This window comes from Mus caroli, unplaced genomic scaffold (genome assembly GCF_978045245.1).
Source record: "Mus caroli unplaced genomic scaffold, Mus_caroli_1 scaffold_1, whole genome shotgun sequence".
NCBI classification, from domain to species: Eukaryota; Metazoa; Chordata; class Mammalia; order Rodentia; family Muridae; genus Mus; species Mus caroli.
In genome coordinates, this window is record NW_028227256.1 from 147,887,309 (window position 1) to 147,907,630 (window position 20,322).

At 41.5% G+C, this 20,322-nt stretch overlaps 1 long non-coding RNA gene across 3 annotated transcripts in view; it reads right to left on the minus strand.

Moving 5' to 3' along the window:
• Positions 1–216: 216 nt before the first annotated feature.
• LOC110304157 (uncharacterized) overlaps positions 217–20,322 on the minus strand; it is a 45,927-nt gene continuing 25,821 nt past the window's right edge. For all 3 annotated transcript variants that reach the window (XR_002379020.2, XR_015045528.1, XR_002379021.2), the window contains 2 exons: positions 19,113–19,298; positions 217–518 (listed from right to left, as the gene is read on the minus strand). This is a non-coding gene — a long non-coding RNA (uncharacterized LOC110304157). The remainder of the gene's footprint in view (positions 519–19,112; positions 19,299–20,322) is intronic.

Below are 20,322 nucleotides of genomic sequence, written 5' to 3' on the forward strand. Positions count from 1 at the left end.
AGAGTTTAGCATAACAGTATCTGTGTATTGATCTCTCAGTGCAAGTTAGCTTTCATCGTCATTGTTACACTAATTTATTGACTGAAACAACAAATCTCTCAAGGCAAAGAGAGTTAACAGATGGTCATCTAGCAAAGTGTTAGATGCGGTGTCATATTCCTGGACAGATCACACCAAGGCTGCACAGTTCTCACATGAGAGGTTTTCATTGACAGAGGCGCCCTGAAGAGGGGGTGAGGGAAAGAAGTGAGACGAGAGAGCTATGGATCAGGTCCATGTCTTTTATCCGGGCCGTGACGTAGGTAACGCAGGTGATGGCAGGTAAGTAATACAGGTGACTCGCAGGTGATACAAGTAAAGCATGCGCAGAAGGTGCCATGGCAACAGACACAGGAGGGTCGTTGTCGTTCAGGGCTGACCGTCATCACTGGGTTCAGAAGCTGACTGTAAACAGCTTCTGGCTGTCAGTGGATGGTTCTGATGCTAACAGAAAGCATGACATTTTCCCGTGTAAATGGCTGAAAGGGAGAAGAGGGCACAGTCTGGAATCAGAAGGCTGTTATAGTGTATAACATCCTAGCTCCACATCTCTCTCCATCATCTCTGACTCTTGGTCCAAACTTGAATGTGAAGCTCAACTCTTTCAGTGTCAATAACAACAAGATAATCTGTACACATGGCCTTATATAACTATAGTTATCTATATATTTATTTATTTGTGTGTAAGTGTGCAGGTTCATGTGTCAAGGTGAGAAGGTAGAGACCAGATGACAAGGAAGCGACCCATAACTCTCTAGTCTCACTTCTTTCCCTCACTCCCTCTTCAGGGGCGCCTCTGTCAATCAAAAACTCTCACCTGAGAACTGTGTGGCCTTGGTGTGATCTGTCCAGGAATATGACACCTCATATTGCAGGTGATGACTCTTTCCTTTCACCATGTGGGCCCTGGGGTATGAACTCTAGTTGTCAGGTTTGGTGGCAGGCAGCTTTACCCACTGAGCCATGTTACTTGCCCACGTGCAGCATTTTTTTTAAATATCTATGTATTTATTTATTTATTTATTTATTTATTTATTTATTATATGTAAGTACACCGTAGCTGTCTTCAGACACTCCAGAAGAGAGCATCAGATTTCATTACGGATGGTTATGAGCCACCATGTGGTTGCTGGGATTTGAACTTAGGACCTTTGGAAGAGCAGTCGGCGATCTTAACTGCTGAGCCATCTCACCAGTCCAGCATTTTTTATTTTAAGGTTGTGACACTTTTTTCAGGAAATAAAAAGGAGGTTCTTTTGCTCCTTGTGTCAAATCATTACTTTTCTTCTTTATTCTCCATAGCCTTCCCAAATATTCTATGATAATGATTGCTTTTCAATAATCTCTAGTATTATGTCTTTTCAGCTTAACCATTTATTTGCTGTGACTCATGTTAAACAAACAAACAATCTAGAATTTGAAACTATTCCTATTGGCTATCATAAACTTTAAGGTATATTTTAGGCTAATCAGAATAAGAGCCTCTTTAATCACACACTTGCTCTAAGTAGCATGTAAATGGACTATAAACAGTAACTACGCTCTTTGTTATGAAATGAGAAGGTCCTATGAGAAATATGCAAGTGGGTGAAATACACGTCACTCATTATCCTACCTTCTGTGTTTAATCAGGATGAACAGAGAACAGTTTTGTCAGAGCAAGTGTTATGACGCCAGTTAGTTCCCTCCTCACAGCCTTAGTTTGAAATCCTAACCCCCAATAAAATGGTGTTCAGAGATGAGGGCTTTGTGGGTAATTTAGGCCATGAGGGATAGAGCTTTCATGAGTGACAATAGTTCCTTTACCAACGGGAAAGAAATTCCAGGACACTTCAGGCTACGTACTGCCACGACTGTTTGCTTACAGGTGATCCTACTAGGATCCTCTCAGGGACCTAACAATGGCTTGCTTACGTCATTACCTACTGCCTTTATTTCCCACGAGGTGTGGTTGGTGCATGGGTGGCATGTAAAAAGGACTCTTTGCCACCCCATCTCTGTCTCTCTCTGTGTCTCTCTGTCTCTCTGTCTCTCTCTCTGTGTCTCTCTATGTCTCTCTGTCTCTGTCTCTCTCTCTCATGTGCACATGCGCGCTCTTGCTTGCTTACTTGCTCTGTTCTCACATGTTCCTAGTCAGCCTCTCTTTCTGTCCTTCCTGTCCTCCTCTGTCCCCCTTCTCTACCCATCTTTAGAGAAGGCTCTGCTCCCATCTGTCTGCCTCTATCCCTTCTCCAAGACCCCACTACCTTCCCTTCCCCCAAACAAACCTCCCCTATACCGAGTCTGTCAAGTGGTGTGATTTCTCAGGGGATGGCTTGGCCTGGGCCCGCTAGGTACCCCACTACCTGCAGACCAGCCGCATTGTGTCTCATAATGACAAGAAGGCAGCTGACATCTGGAATTAGTCCCTCCCTGCATTAGCTGTGTCATGAATTACAACCTTTAATTATGTTGCAGAAATCTACAAGAATTATTTTTGAGAACAATTACCATAGTCTAATTAGTATGGAAATGAAAAACGAAAAACAAAACAAAGAAACTCTACCACACCACCACAAAAAACCAAAGCAAACCAAACCAAACCAAAAAAACCAGTAGAACATGAACTGTTTCTTTTCTGGTGAAGTAGAGTGCACCCTTGAGATAAAATTGAAAAGCATTTCTGTCTCCAATGAGTAATTTTATGAAGTGATTGTGGCAACTGGAAAAAAAGAGGAAGAATGGAAAATTTTTTTCTTGAATCAATCTGAGTAGTGCTGTCTCTCAGCCTCACCATCCAAAACTGAAGACTTCCACATTCGGGAAATCTCAGTGTTACTCTGAGAGACTACGCCGTTAGCACACCACAAGGCACTGCTGTTTCCAGTACCAATTATCCCTTTTTCTTGAGGATGGGGTGCAGTCAAGTCTTATCAGGTCTGTGCTTATCACGTCTGTGGGCTCAGAAGCAGAGGCCACTTTCTAACACAGAAGAAAGAAGGGACTGGACAGATTCTTAGAACCAGTGTTCTATGGGAAGTCTTTCAGGCAGTCTCCTTTGGTCTTCATCTTAAAAGAACTTCTCTCATGGTTCAGCAAGTTGAGATAAAAGAGCAGACAGAGAGATAGGGAAAATTAAGGGACATGGCAGATCAAATAAACCCCTTCCTCTGACTAAGAATGTACAGCATTGGTTCTCAACCTGTGGGCTGCAAACCCATGGGGCTTGCAGAGCAGATATTTACATTATCATTCATAACAGTAGCAAAAGCACAGTTATAAAGTAGCAATCAAATAGTTTTAGGTTGGGAAGTCACCACAACATGAGGATTAAAAGATTAAAGGGTTGCAGCAATAGGTTGAAATGACTGACTCATAGCTTTAACATAACGGCAAGAAGTTGAAATTGCCTATAAAGACAGTGCTGGGCTTCTTGAAGGCATTCCAAAGATGAGGGAAATAATATGCTGCTTATGATACCCTGCCCCTCATGAAGTCACCTAAATATTTAATTTACAAGAGAAAATTCCTCAATAAAAATGAACCAGTTTGTAATTTTTTTAAACTTAAGCTTTAACTTTTAACTAAAATTAACAGACTTTAGTTAAATATAACATAAACATATTAGCATAAACAGACCTTTAGCATCCCTAATCCAATGGCTAAGAATGTCTTCAGAAAGATCTGAGGCCTGCAGCAGAGATATCCCCGTGTGTGGTAATCTACTTACCTGGAGAACTGACCAACCGCACTCTTGAAACTGCGTTGCTTTGCAAATTTGTTCCATTTCTATGAAACACTGATCTGATGATACATTGAAATGTGGCATTTGGCGTACCGTAAGTCTGTGTTCTTGGACAATGCTCATTCACATTTGGTTCCAGAATAAACTATTATTTCCTTTGAGGTGAGGTCTGGGAGTTTGCATTAATGACAGCCTCCTAAGAGCATTCCTCTCTCTCAACACACTTAAATCTGAACTCACTTTTCTGTTAGTAACCTCACTATTTTTGCTTCCGTCAGCTTGTCCAGAAATTCTTCTGTGCCAGGGAATCAAGGACTAGGCAGAGTGGGGGAAGGGAAGGGCCTCAGGTTGCTGTACCAGCAACTGCCTTTCCCCACTACTTCTTACAGGATGGTCACCATTGTGTGCTGAGAAAGAAATAGCTCCCATACAGAGTCCTAAGATAAAAACTGCAAACACCTAAAAATTCTAAAACAAAAGGTTCTCTGTAAAGAGTCCTGTGATGAAAGGATGAACCATTTAGAGACTGCTGTATCCAGGGATCCGTCCCATAATCAGCTTCTAAACGCTGACACCATTGCATACACTAGCAAGATTTTGCTGAAAGGACCCAAATATAGCTGTCTCTTGTGAGACGATGCCGGGGCCTAGCAAACACAGGAGTGGATGTTCACAGTCAGCTATTGGATGTATCACAGGGCTCCCAATGGAGAAGCTAGAGAAAGTACCCAAGGAGCTAAAGGGATCTGCAACCCTATTGTTGGAACAACATGATGTACTAACCAGAACCCTGGAGCTCTTGTCTCTAGCTGCATATGTATCGAAAGATGGCCTAGTCGGCCATCAATGGAAAGAGAGGCCCATTGGACTTGCAAACTTTATATGCCCCAATATAGGGGAATGCCAGGGCCAAAAGAATGGGAATGGGTGGGTAGGGAAGTGGGGGGCGCTATGGGGGACTTTTGGGATAGTATTGGAAATGTAATTGAGGAAAATATGTAATAAAAATATATATAAAAAAAAAAGAATACATACGCATTAAAACAGATCTCTTCCTAAAGCTTCGCCTTTCAATCACATCCAATGAGAGTGGATAGAGCAAGTAACAAGATCACTATTAACACCCTGAGTTTATGGCACTCGCACCTACCTTAAGAACTGGGACTTTTCCTGCAGTGCTGCCCTGTGCTATGCAGAATCTCATGTACTTCCTTTTGCTGCATATACCACTAGAAACTTCCCTTCTCAGACAGAAGAGGAAATTCCCCTGGAAAGAACCCTTGGAATTATATGACTTGTGAACAGTTAGGCACCAGGCCAGTAAGTGCTAACAAAGCACTGTATGTTGATTAGTTTTGTCTGAACCTACCTTTGGAATGGAATACACACTTCTTGAAGAGGGTATATGCTCTGGTAAGGATCCAGATGCCATTGTAAAGTTAAGCAAAAAAAAAAAAAAAAAAAAATCCAGAATCTCTAACTCTAGGATGTAAAACTTGAAGGACCTAGGGAAAAGGTTGCTTCAAAAAATTGAAAGTGCTGAGTCTGCAGTATGAAGATCTGAAGGAAAAGGCATGGGAAATGTTCCTGATGCATCATAAAGTATCATTCATCTCTCAAGCATTTCAGCCTGGATGCTTCCTGATCAAGCTGTCCCTGGGAAGATGCTCTAAGCAGATTTGGATAAGTTTCACAGAGACTGAGGAGTGTGTCTGCTTAGGACAATGGGAATGTGGAGTCTACAAGAGCATCCGCCCCTGCAGAAGTGAGGAGGGGAAGACCAGAAGATACAGAGGAGAAGAAGCAAAAGTAAGGGACAGAACACAAAGAACTTACAGATGAAGATATTAAAGCCAAAGGAGCACAGTACACCAACAGGGACTAGGGTATAAGTCAGCAGCAAAGGCAGGCCTAGAGTTAACACTGCTGGGAGGGCACCCTTGCTCACAGTGGCCCGTGAAGATCACAAAGACGGCAAGGACCAAAGAACAGGTGAGGGTGTACTGGTCCAAGACAAGGCGTGTGGCAGATGTCAAGTCTACTTATCTCCAGAGATAGAGGGCTTCAACGAGGCTATTTAAGGCAAGAAGAACTTGGAACTGAAGTGGAAAACTTGACTGTATGATGGGAACAAGAGGAGAAAAACAACCTCCACTGCAGATGAGTGGCCTTCACCAGTGCCCAGCTGAGAGGACATCTCTCAAGTCCAACTTGGTTACCAACTCCCCTTTGCTTTCAAAAACATGGTAGTGAACTACATGGACTTTTATAAGAGTCAATTCTTGTTTTCTAAGCTTCTCAAGCCCATTCTGGATTGAGAGGTAACCCCACTCTCCCCCTCCCCCTTTTCCCTTCTCCCTCTCCCTCTCCTTTTCTCCCATCCTTCCATACTAGTTTTCGGGGGCTTTAGCCAATGTTAGCAATGGCCAATTAATCAATGAATGATGATTCATCCTAATGAAACAAATAATCAATATCCTAAAGGCAATCTCACTGCTCAGTTCACAGTGTGATTGGCCAACCAGGAAAAGATTTGCTGTGATACTGGCAGAAAAAAAAAAATGGAGTGATTTAACTACTCTAGGCTTTGTTTTTCTCTGAAAAAGAATGATGGTAGTAAATTCTTCATATCATTAAAAAAAAAAAAAAAAAAAGAGTCCTGCATGCCCCCTTTGTCCTCTAAAAGGTCTTCCAAATTGTGGAGAACTTCGGGACCTTCTGGCTCATCTCTTGTGTATCCACTCTCCTTTTCACACCCTCTGCACTGGAAAGCCGATTTCTCCAGTTCTCCACACCCTTTCTCAGTGCCACTGCTCTCTGTAGCTGTTCCCTTCTCACAGTTGGATTTTTTTCCTGTTTGTTCATGACTTGTTAGCTGAGCAAAGGTTCCATGAGGCAGCTGATTGATGAAGGGAATGGTGCATTGAAAGGATTCAAGTACTATGACCTTTGCAGCCTCCACTTAGATGTCCAGTCCACCTGGAAGCCATCTGCTGAGTGGATTCATCCACGCACTGCCAGAGACCTATGCCAACACCTTCCAGTGACTACACTTTATTCCTCAAGTTCAGCTCCAGCTCTGGTCACACCACACCTCACACTAACACACATACACTAAAACACACACACACAAACACACACACACAGACACTCACACACACAGACACTCTCACACACCTACACTTGTATATATATGCTCACACACACATACACTAAAACACACTAATATCCACACTAAAAACACACTCACACACACATACATACACTCACACACACTAATACCCACACAAAAACCAAGACTAACACACACACACAAACACACACACTAACATTCACACTAATATACACACTCAAAACACACACACTAACACATACATACATTCATACACATGCACTCACACACATGCACACACACACACACACACACACACACACACACACACACACACAATACCAGAGATTCCTGATAACTGAGTCCAAACTTGTTCATCCTTATAACTTGTCAAGTCCTAGTGCTCAGGAATTTGCCAAGTAGCTGAAGGAGTCTACCACAATCACGAAAATAAATACTGAAAACCACCCCACCCTCCTAGTCTGCTCCAGCCTGAATATTACATTTTTATGACTTTTTGGATTTTTAGTGTTGCTGTTGATAGTCATTTAAAACATTTCTTCTATATTAGGTTGCACAATAAAATGTAATACATGCTTAATTATAGTCAACTAATTTATATTTTGTGTGCTTGAGTGTGTAGGCATTTATAAAGTGCTCCAGTGAGCTCGTGGGGGTCAGAGGACAGCTAGAGGTAGTCCATCTATTATATATGTATCTACTTAGTATGGGCACATTTTGATAGACAGGTTAAAATCTATTACTGTTTATGCTCATTGCCATTGACTTGAGGCTAAAATCAGTATCTTAATTTTGTACATCCACAGTGACAGCCACAGGGTTGGCATAGTAGAAGCTCAACAAAATACTTGCTGTATTGTAAAATATGCCAAGTGGGGGAGGAAACAAGCTCTTCCACAGGGAAAGATTGCCAAGCCATCTGGCTTCTTCAGACACCAGAGCACTTTACCATATCCTAGTAAAGGTGGTGCAGGCAGATGTGGCCTACATAAAGGCCAATAGCAATCAAGCAAAGCACGGACCGTGGCTACCTGAATACATTAATGAAATAGAGAATATGAGTCAATTTTCTTTTCTTTTTCTTTTTTTCATTAGATATTTTCTTTATTTACATTTCAAATGTTATCCCCTTTCCGAGTTTCACCTCCAACAATCCCCTATCTCCTTCCCCCCTCACCCTGCTCACCAACCCACCCACTCCCACTTACTGGCCCTGGCATTTCCCTACACTGGGGCATAGAGCCTTCACAGGACCAAGGGCCTCTCCTCCCGTTGGTGACTGACTAGGCCATTCTCTACTACATATGCAGCTGGAGCCATGAGTCCCACCACGTGTACTCTTTGGTTTGTGGTTTAGGGAGCTCTGGGGGGTACTGGTTAGTGCATATTGTTGTTCCTCCTTGGAACTGCAAACCCCTTCAGTTTCTTGGGTCCTTTCTCTAGCTCCTTCATTGGGGACCTTGTGCTTCGTCCAATGGATGGCTGTGAGCATCCACTTCTGTATTTGTCAGGCACTGGCAGAATCTCTCAGGAGACAGCTGTATCAGGCTGCTGTCAGCAAGCACTTGTTGGCATCCACAATAGTGTCTGGGTTTGGTGACTGTATATGGGATGGATCCCCAGGTGGGGCAGTCTCTGGATGGCCTTTCCTTTAGTCTCTGCTCTACACCTTGTCTCTGTAACTCCTTCCATGGATATTTTGAGCCAACTTTTCTTTCCAGATTATTCTAAAAAAAAAAAAATTAAAATGATAATATAAACTGAAAGTGAAATGTGGTACAAAACCTCCAAAAATAGACAATGTAATAGAAATAATGTCAGTAGTAAAAGGGTGTAACTTATTACCTACACCTTTGCTGAGAACAGAAAGTAGAATTGTTTAATAGAAGGTGATTATGATGCAGTAATGGAACCAGGTTTGCTCATTTCTTCAGGGTCAGCTTCTGATGGGTTTCAAGCTTGAGACCAAAGGAGCAAGTTTCTCTCTCTCTTTCTCTCTCTCCCTTTTTCTTTCTTTCTTTCTTTCTTTCTTTCTTTCTTTCTTTCTTTCTTTCTTTCTTTCTTTCTTTCTTTCTTCTTTCTTTCTTTCTTTCTTTCTTTCTCTTTCTTTCCTTCCTTCTTTCTCTCTCTCTTTTTTTCTTTCTTTCTTTCTTTTCATGTACCCTGTAATTATCAGAAACTCTGCTTTTAAATAGATTTCTTAATTTTGAGCATGCATTTGGAGTGGAAAGGGTGAATGATATATAATAAAAAATAGCGTGGGTTGAGACAAATAGAAGTTTCCACTCTTGTCTTCCTTTGGCCCTTTTAAAATATTGCTAATGACCTCAGCACCAGTGCCAGCTTCTCAGTCTATGCCAGTGCTTTCTGGTTTCACTCTCATTTCCGGTTTTCTATTATGACAAACAGTCTAATATCAAGCCCTTCTACGGGGAAAGATTGTCAAGCTATCCGGGCTTTTCCAAAGACCAGAGCATTTTACCACATCCTATTAAAGGTAGTGCAGGCAGATGTGGCCTACATAAAGGCCAATAGTATCCTACCAAAGCAAGAAGAGAACACAGATGATCCTTTGGACGTGAAACGCTCTGTTTAAAGAAAAATCGCATTTGGCTTCTTTACAGCAAGGGTGTTGTACCTCCTGGAATTCAGTGAGCTGCCTTGAGTGTGTTGCGATGTCCTGTTGCTGCTCTGAATTCTTTCGTCCTCATTGTCGTCCTTTGTGGCACACTCACGTGGGCATTTTCTGCCTGCTTAATGGACAATATGACTTTTCCAAAAGCAGAATGGTATGGAAGCACTTCCAAGGAATGCTGGGATGTGTCCAGCTCTCAAACATTAGCATGCATCCTGGTCACCTGAAGGCTTAAAATCCTATCTGCTGTCCCACTCTGGAGTGAAACCCAAGGAGGGACTGAAGTCTAAGTCTCATTTACATTGAATCCATTGTTGCCCCTGCTATTTAACCCTGATTAGAACTTTCAGGAGTATAGACTAAGTGAAATTCTCCAGTCTCATGCTTGTTTATTCTAGAAATGATGTGGTTATGGCAATGCCCATTTCTAACTATAGAGAAACATGGGTTTACAGTATTCTGTTGCTTCAAATTGTGTCCCATTTATAATTTTTGCCTTAGTCTTCTCTCCTAATGGGCTTGGACATCTGATTTATTTTATTTTATTTTATTTTATTTTATATTTTTTAGCTTATTTATTTATTTATTAGAGACAGCGTCTCACCATGTACTGTCCTGTATATACCAGGCTACCCTTGAACTCACAGAAATCTACCTGCCTTCTGTCCCCAAGTGCTGAGATTAAATGCATGCACCATGATGCCCATGTACTTTTTATTTTAATTTTTTATATACTAGCATATAATTTTACTCACTGATAGCTTCCCCTCTGGCACTTTTATGTAACTTTAATTTTTCAAACCTTATTTTTAATGATGGCTCTTAAAATGCTTTAACCTTCCTTGTAGCCTACCATCCACCAGTGGAAAAGAAAGGATATGGGGGAAGTGAACCTGTTTAGAAAGGTTCCTTAAAGTAACTCCAGTCTGGAAATCTGCAGTTTAGTTCACAGGTTAGCAGGTAGCGGCAGCTCTAGCCACTTGCAACCATTTCACTGATACACTTGTAGTCCAGTGTGGTAGATTCAGGTTAGCAACAGCAGTTATGCAACCTAGCAGAGACAGCCAGGCCTCAGCCTTGGCTCATGTCAATAGGGGGTGCGAACAGGAGTGCCAGGAAAAGTTCTTAGACAGGATTTCTCTGTGTAGTCCTGGCTGTCCTGGAACTCACTTTGTAGACCAGGCTGGCCTTGAACTCAGAAATCCGCCTGTCTCTGCCTCCCAAGTGCTGGGATTAAAGGCGGGCACCACCACTGCCCGGCTGCCAGGAAAAGTTCTTATCCGTATCTCTCTCTCAGGGAAATGAAGATCAGTGAAGACCAGATACCCACATGTTTTGTACCAGCAAGCCAAGCTCTGTCTCTGTTTCTCCATGGAGTCCTATTTATTACCCCCCACCCCCCAAACATCATGTGTCCTCCATGTGCCTTTCCTCAGCACGGGTCTTGCCCCACATGTCTTGCTCTGGCGCATGCATCTAATCAGCCAGAGTCCATGGAAGCAGCAAGAAACTGCAGCACATTACCAGAAATGTTTTGGTGCGTTTCTCTCTATGGAGTCCCAACAAATGCAGCTCAACTACATAATGCAAGGTGGACCAATGCATGCGTACAGTTAGCAAAGAATCCTTCACCACATTCTCCTCTCAATCCCATGCCCTATTCAATTCCATTGCTCTATGTCTGGTTTTATGCCAATATCACGCTATTTTGTTACTATGACTCTGTAGGTTTTTTTTTTTTTTTTTTTTTTTTTTTTGGTTTTTCAAGACAGGGTTTCTCTGTATAGCCCTGGCTGTCCTGGAACTCACTTTGTAGACCAGGCTGGCCTCGAACTCAGAAATCCGCCTGCCTCTGCCTCCCAAGTGCTGGGATTAAAGGCGTGCGCCACCACCGCCCGGCGACTCTGTAGTTTTAACCTGAAGTAAGGTTTTGGGATACCTCCAGCATTGCTCATTCTGTTTAAGATTTCTTTGGTTATGAAGATCTTTTCTGATTTAGTTCAAGATGTTTTATAGTTTTATGATATTTGCCAATGATATTTTGATGGTATTTCATTGAAGGATCACCTCTAGTAACATGACTGTTGTAAGGATACCTACTCCACTGACTTTCAACTTCTGTCTTCAGTGTCCAGTAGTTTTCACAGTAGAGGACTTTCTCCTTCTGGGCTAGGTTTTATTCTCTTTGAGCTATCATGAGTGAGATTGCTTTCCCGATTTCTTTCTCATGGAGTTCATTATTGGGATATAGGGAAGCTACTGACCTTTGTGTGTTGGTTTGTATCCTTTTGCTTTGATGAATTTGTTTACCAAGCTTAAGGACCTTTTGGTAGATTCCCTAGAATCTCCTAGTTATAGTATCATGCCACTTGCAAATAGGAGTTGCCAAACTTCATCCTTCCCTATTTATATCCCTTTCATTTCCTTCCTTTGCCTTATTACTTCAATTAAAGTTTCAAGTGACATGTTGGATAAAAGTGACAAGAGCAGATCTCTTTGTGCTATTTGTGATTTTAGATAAAAAGCTCTCATGTTCTTCTCATTCAGTATGATGTTGATGATGGTTTTGTGGTCTTTTATCATAAAGTACGTTGAATTTTGTTTTTGTTTGTCTGCTTTTTTTATTAATTAGTTTTATATCCCAATCAAAGCTCCCCTCTCCTCCTAGTTCCTCCCTCACATAGCTCCTCACTCTCTGCCCTCTCTTCTCCTCTGAGACCAGGAAGGCCCACCAGGGTATCACCCCATCCTGGCACATCAAGTCACTGTAGGACTAAGCTCATCCTCTCCCAGTGATAGCTAGTTAGAGGGGCAGGGTCCACAGGTGGGCAACAGATTCAGGGACAGCTCCTGCTCCAGTTGTTGGGGGACCCACATGAAGACCAAGCTGCACACCTGCTACATACGTGGAGTGAGGTGGCTAGATCCACCCATGTTTGCCCTTTGGTTGGTAGATCAGTTTCTGGAAGCCACCATGGGCCCAGGTTAGTTGGCCCTGTTGGTCTTCTTATGGAGTCCCTATCCCCTCTAGGTCCCTTAGTTCTTCTCCAAACTCTTCTACAAAAGACCCGGAGCTCCATCTAATGTTTGGCTCTGCATTTCTTTCCATTGGCTGCTTGCTTGTCCCTTGTAACTAAATACCTGATAAAGGCAATGTAGGGAAGGAGAGTTTATTTTGGTTCACCTTCAACACATAATCAATCTAACCTGGTGGGAAGATATTGCAGCAGGAGACAAGGCATCTGGTCACATTGTATCTGCGATGCAGAAACAGAGGGAGTTGAATGCTAGCATTCAGTTTACTTTCTCCCTTTCATCCGGTCCAGGATCCCAGCGCATGCAATGATGCTGCCCACATTCAAGGTAAGCCTTCCTGCTTTAGTCAATCTAATGTAGCTAATTTGTCAAAGCCATGACTAGAGGTAATCCTAATTTAGACCATTTTTCCCAGGCATGCCTTCAAGGCTTGTCTCCTATGTAATTATAGATTCTGTCAAATAGACAATTGATATTGATCACCACATCCATTTCCTTCAGGATACCCTTGAATAAATCTGATTTCCCTTCTACTAACAGTTATTTCCTACTGTCAGATTGAGCCACAAGTAGCTCAGACCTGGGTTGGGTAAAAATTATGGTATTTTTATCTTTTTCACTGCAGAGGTGGCAGAGCCCATTCTATGGTTGTGTTTGTTTATATAGTCTTTGTTGAACATTCTGGCTTCCATGTTTTGGCTAGAATGAGTAATGCTACTGTGAGAAATCAGAGACAAATTTTTTTGGATTTTTTTGTTGTTGATGATCGTGTCTGTGTGTGTGTGTGTGTGTGTGTGTGTGTGTGTGAGTGATATACATACAGGTGCCCAGGGAGTCCGGAAGAGTGCATTGGCTTCCCTAGAGTGAGAGACAGTGTGTCTAGCATGGGGACTAAGAATGGAACTCAGGTCCTCTGGAAGAGAGACAAGTATTTCTTCCTGCTGAGCCATCTTTCCAGCCCGCAAAGACAATTGTGTGTATGTGTGTGCAAATAATTGAACCCAGGGTCTCACACATGGGGGACAAATATTCTGTTTCAGAGATGCACGCCAGCCTATTTTGTTACACCAGCAGTTTATACCAGCAGTGTGTGTTGCTCAGCTGTCCAACCCTGTACAACTTGTTAATATGCATCCACCTCACTAAATAGACCTGGGTGCCGTTTTATTATGGTGTTGGTTTATTATGGTGTTGGTTTATTATGGTGTTGGTTTATTATGGTGTTGGTTTATTATGGTGTTGGTTTTTCTTTCCCTGAAAATGATGATTTGTTGACATTTTTCCTGTTCTTTTCTGTGATCTTCTTGAATGGATAAATTAATAGACAAAAACATTTATCTGTTTTAAAATTGAGTTATCTGCCTTTATTACTATTGTTCATAATCATTTTTCATAAATGTCTTTCTAGTTAACTTACAGTGTTCTGGAAAAGTCTATTTTTACAGTTTTGGCCAGTATTTTAACAACTTTTATAGAGGATCTGATTTTCCAAGTCTCTCTGCTGGTACAGAAACACTTTCCAGGGCAGAGTTTATAGATTATAGAAGCTTAGAAGCTTTCATTTCTTTCAAATACTTTTTTGTTTTGTTTTGTTTTTTTGGAGACAGGGTTTCTCTGTGTAGCTCTGGCTGTCCTCTAACTCACTTTGTAGACCAGGCTGGCCTCGAACTCAAGAAATTTGCCTGCCTCTGCCTCCCAAGTGATGGGATTAAAGGCGTGTGCCGCCACCACCCGGCATCAAATACTTTTTGAACTATGGAATTGTGGCTTTATTCTGAAAGTCAATCATGGTATTGTTTGCCTTTTTTTTTTTTTTTTTTTTTTTTTTGACTTTTCAAGACAGGGTTTCTCTGTGTAGCCTTGACTGTGCTGGAACTTGCTCTGTAGCCCAGGCTGGCCTCAAACTGAGATCTGCCTGCCTCTGCCTCCTGAGTGCTTGGATTAAAAGGATGTGTCACCATTGCCTAGCTTGGCATTACTTGCCTTTAGCTAACTTACTTTTCAGTGAACACAGGATTTGGATAAAGATGATGACAAAATCATCCAGTGAAAATATAACTTCTTCAGCTTACAGTGGAGCTATTGACCAGGAGGAAAGAGTTAAACAGAAGTCCCATGTTTTTGTGTTGATAGTAGGAAATATGTTTATTATAATGCTACCCTCATGAAAAGGAAAAACATCAGTACTATTATGTATTTATTTGAAAATATGAAACACTTTCTCATTTTTATAACAACAAGCCAAAAAACAAATGTCTTGGTTTTTTGCTTGTTTGTTTTTTGCATAGAGTAAAAGCAATATGAAATTTTAATAAAGGTTATAATTCTCCTATAAATTTACAAGTTCCACTATAATTAATTACCCTGTTTGGGTATTTTCTGCCCTTTAGAAGTATATGATTTTAAAAGCTGACCCAATTGGTTTTACTTAAGAAAATCTGTTGAGACGCCATTAGTAGGCCATTGGCCTTAAGCAGTCATGGTTTGCTTATAGAACTTACAGATAATTGGAAAGACACTATAGTCGAGCTTGCTGACATAGGTTGGGGAAAGATTACTTCCCTCTGTCCTTCAAGGTCTTTACAAAGATGTTTGTTTTGTTTTTTTGTGGGTTTTGGGGGATGGGGAGACATCGAGGCTATAAACAAAATGAACCTAAGATAGATTGAGAAAAGAAAAATATTTACTTACGTATATATACATGTAACTAAGTCTCTATTATAGAATTAATAAATTTCCCTTGTAAGGGGTCTGGGCCACTCTTCCACTTAAAGTATGAAAATCAAAGAGCCTTTCTTTGGAAAATCAGGGGAAAGTGGAAAGGCCTAACCTCACTTGCTTTTAGTTAGCTGCCTTCATCTCTGCTCTTAGGAGTTACTTAACTAAACAGTGAAGTAATGGGTCCATGCTTGTTTTACAATAAACACCTCCAACACTTGATCTGCTCAGTGATCAGCTGTTTTTCTTAGAAATTTGGAGACAACATTTTCTAGCTCGAACTGGATGAAGCCTCCAACTGTTTCTCATGACCAGAACAGACAGCCCTTTCAAGTCAAAGGACCAAATCGCCACCATGTTTTGGGGGTCATAGGTCTGACGGGGGGGGGGGGGGGGGGGCTGCGGTTGGGGCTCTCAATATATAAGATTTCGGTCTGAGCTTGATAGTCTAATCAGAGAAACGATGCATCGAATCAGAAAGGATTGAATTTGCACTGTGGTTACACTCAACAAAGGGCAGAACTAGTGACTACCTTTAAAAAGTTGCCTCTGAGATGTCTTTAGCCCTAGCCACAGGGCTGTGGCGTGGAGGCACGAAAGTAAGGAAGCATGGATATGTGGAATGAAACAGTATCGACCAAACTGAGGTTGTATTAGTCAGTATCTCAAGTCCTGATCTATAGGGTTCTGCTGGTGCTGTGGAAACCATTGATTGACAGGGAAAAGATCCAGAGGTGGAGAATAGAAAAGTAAAATGAAGTGAGTCAGAACAATGACTGTGTCCTCCTTCAGACTTAGGGAAATGACAAATGATTGGGGCTTCTAGGTGTCAGCACTGCTCCGTAACACGACAGACTCAAAGATGCTGGCTATAATGTTTGTGTAAGTCTTAAAAACATCTTACTCTCTCGTTGATGTCTTTAGTCTGAAGTGGGAGGAGGAAGATTAGAACACTTAGTACTGGCTTACAAACAATGCCACTAGACTCCTCCTAGGAACCTAGCAACCGTGGCCTAACAGCATCACCTGCTGTACTCTCCCCTTCTTTACACTCTTTTTGTCCACCTCTCTTCCTTTTTTCCTCTTCTCCTTTCTCTCTTTCTGCCCCCCCCTTCCTGGTCCCCTTCTTTCCCCGCAATAAACTTCCTTTATACTAGGCCTGTCACATGGCCTGATTGTTGAGGGGGATACCTCAGCCCCGCCCCGTGCTCATTATTCTGCATTATAAAACAACACTTAGGATAATCAACAACTTACTACCAGTCTTATAGTCCTTAAATAATTAACATACTATTCACTAGGCCAAGGAATATGGCCTAAAGTTTACAGGAATAAAAGAGACAGATGCAATTTTAAGACAGAAATGCAAAGCTCTTATTCTGTTTCTTGGGGTAAGTGAAGTCACAGCTTTTATCAAATGTTACTTCCACTGATCTTCCTTCCTTCCTTCCTTCCTTCCTTCCTTCCTTCCTTCCTTCCTTCCTTCCTTCCTTCCTTCCTTCCTTCCTTCCTTCCTTCTTTCTTTCTTTCTTTCTTTCTTTCTTTCTTTCTTTCTTTCTTTCTTTCTTTCTTTCAGCACATGTCCTATGAAAAGCCACAAAGTATATGAATTTGAAGACCACTGATGGCCTTACCTTTCCTTACCTACAATCACCCTTTCTCACACTTCTGTCTAACCTGTTCCTCTATCCTCTATCCTTTATCCTCTATCCTCTATCCTCTCAATACCCAATCTCTAAATGTGAGGTCAAATTCCTGTAAGAAAACGAAACTGAAACAACCTTTTACCAGTGTACACTGTGTTAATCAGGCTTTTCATCAATGTGACAAACACCAGAGAGACACCACTTAAAAGAGGAAGGATTTATTCTGTATTATCGTTTCAGAGGTCTACAAGTTGTCTGGTTCCATTGCTTAGGTCTAAGGCGAAGAAGCATCACGGCAGAATAGGAGTTATGGAGCAGAGAATTGGACCTCACAGCAGCTGTGAGCCAGAGGCAGAGGGTACTTCCTTCTTGGGAGGCTCTACCCTCAAGTTTCCACCAACCCCTAAAACATCCCTGTCAGATGAGCATCCAACTTCCAGACAGCTTGTAGGAAAACTTTCATATGCAAATGATGGCAAATGTTCTTTACTGATGTAAATTTTTCTTGCAGAAAGAGGTTACTGGACTGAAAGAGGATGTCTAGGCTCCAGCTTTCTTTAGATTTTCTTGAGAAATACAGTGTGGGGTGGAGTAAGCTCAGGATTGGGCTGCTATAGTTGACTCCTACTGGCTCTGGGCTATAGGTCTTCTCTCTCCTCCTGGTACCTGGTTCTAGCAAGAATTTTACTATTCCTATGAGTGGACTATCACTGGGAGGAGCTGTCTCTCAATCAATCAAGATTTTAAGATTAAAAAAGAAAACATGATGAAACATAGAAAACTTAAAAAAGGAACCGTGACCAATGCAAGCAAGCCAATCAGTTACTTTTAGTTTTAAGTTGGTTGTAACATGGTTGGCCTCAACACTCATTGTCAATGGCCAGGGTTCTTTAATGATGCTCCTTACACAAAGAAACCCCAGCAATTCCAAAAGAAATCTTTAAAGTTCTTTTTTTGTCTAAAAATATTTTGGGGGTGGGAACGGAGGTGGAGGGCAACTCTTTTTAAATCTGTAACTTTAAAGATATAATTAAAGCAAGGTTTATAGCAGTTGGACAATGTTTCTAAGATCAATAAAGAAAAATTTTGTCTGATTATAAACTTCATATTTTGTATTTCTAAAATTCACCCCATTCCCTTTCTTAAACAACACAGGCTTAAATAAGTCCCATGTTTTTAGAGGAATGTTCTTCTGGCTGGTTGTGCAATCAATGGTGTCATCTAGTGGCAATTCACTTCAATTTCAACTAGATGTCCCAGAGGGCTGTGCCAAATCACTAGAGTATGACTAAGCAAAACTGTCGAATTTAATGATTGTCAAATGACAGTGAGCAACTTTTGAAATAATCATAGACCTAAAGGACATTTTAAGATAATATTATGGAGAGGAATAACTAGCACTAAGGACACTTTGAAAAGTCATGTGGAAATATATAGAAACTTCTTTTAAAAATATATAGACATATGCATATATATGAATTTATATAAAGAGTTTAAATGGAGTTATCCTATAACAAGAAACAATATCCTATTTGGATATTATATGATACTAGCAAATCCTCATACCAGGAATGGGTGACTGCTTTTAAATTGTTGGCCACAGCCCTCTAGAATTTGACAGTAAGACCCTATTGCTAAAGTTACAACATACTTGAAGAAATCACGAAGAAAGCACAATCATGAGGAAAACATGAAGAAATCAAGCTGTCACTCATGCGGAAGCTTAATCCCTATTGGCTAGCTTTCATAATCCAGGAAGGTGCTATGCAGGCTCATGGAAGATAAAAGTAATCATCTGTCTCACCCAGCCACAAACCCTTTGACATACAGTAGTTATTGTCTGACAAGATATGCCTGATAATGCCATAGTGGTACAATTGTTATGGAGTCAACCACCCATAATGCCATAGTGGTACAACTGTTATGGGGACAACCACCCATACTCTAATTTGATCTAAGGACTGCTCCATGAGATGGAATCCATACCTTTCACTATTAAAAGGGCTAAGAACCTCTGGCTAAATAGGTCATTGGCTCCAAGGGAGAATCTACTACTATTAGTTTGTTAAATGGATGTGATAATAGAATGACTCCTAGTGACTTATTGCTATACTATGGACCACTGTATCCTTCAGCCCTCATTAGAGAACTTCTTGCTGTAGATGATGATTAACAACAGACCTCTCAACTGGTCAGTGTGCAGAGATGATAGACTAGGATGGTCGTGTTGATAAAGATGTTCCATCTACAGCTGAGTACTCAGTCTTCTCATCTCTTCTAAGCATTTCATCCACAGTCCATTTCTTCATTGACATCTGTCCATTTCAAGACGTAGTTACGATGACCAAGCTCGAGAGTAGCTCAGGTCTATGGGTATAAATATAAACACTTACAAGGCAGTTTGAAAACATGACTATTGAACAAAATAACAATAGGTTGTACCTTGTGGTCTATGACTTCTCTAGTCATGGGCTTCTGACCAGCATTATAATACAATGCATACAGTGCATACTGGGTAGCAGGCCTCAAATCCACTCAGAAAGTAGTTAGTTGTTGGGAGCTATTAAGACAACTCTTGATCTCTGAATTGGGCCTCTCCCCCCCAGAAGAAAAAGGGGTCAAAAGCGGGCCACCGACACATGGATTCCAAGAACAACCACGGGATGTTCCAGCCCTAAGTCATCGCTGATGTCCTGACCACACCCTGATACCACCAAGTTCCTGCTTCCCCGCGTAGCTGCCAAAAGAAAGAATTTCTATTGCCCCCCTCCCATAAGTACTTCTCCTTTTGCTTGTATTGCCCTACCCCTCCCACTGATAAGTATCTGTACTTCCCCTTTTGCTTGTGCATTTAAGCCTTGGGCCTTTCTCAATACATTTGGGGCTTTGATGCACTCCAGAATGGTTTCGTGTCGTTATTCGCACAAGGCCCCCATCTCTCTCTACCCCCCATTTGGTTCTTAGGAGAAGGTCCCCTCGAGACCCTCGAATAACTGGACCTGCTGGACGGGTCAGTTAGTTACCCCATAGTAGTTATGACACGTTTCATTAGTAGGCAGATACTGTCTGTAAGGTCAGTATTGTAGCACGCAAGTTCCCACACTTGTTAAGATCATTAAGTCTTTTTAGCACTAGAAGCCTGCATAGAACCTGCTGTGCCATGAACACTAGGGAAGAATTTCTCAGATTTGAGACTTATTTTGGCTGCTGTGTGCCCTGCAGCCAAAGTCTGTGGTATCCTCAGCAACGGGGTGTCAGCATGTAGTTATGATGAGTGACAAAGAATGATGGCAATAGCCTGTGTTGTTTTGTGACCCTCCCTGACCAATACTTTGTACTATGATCTTCCTAGTCTGGGACCAACACTGTTCACCCATGAGGAAAGGCAATT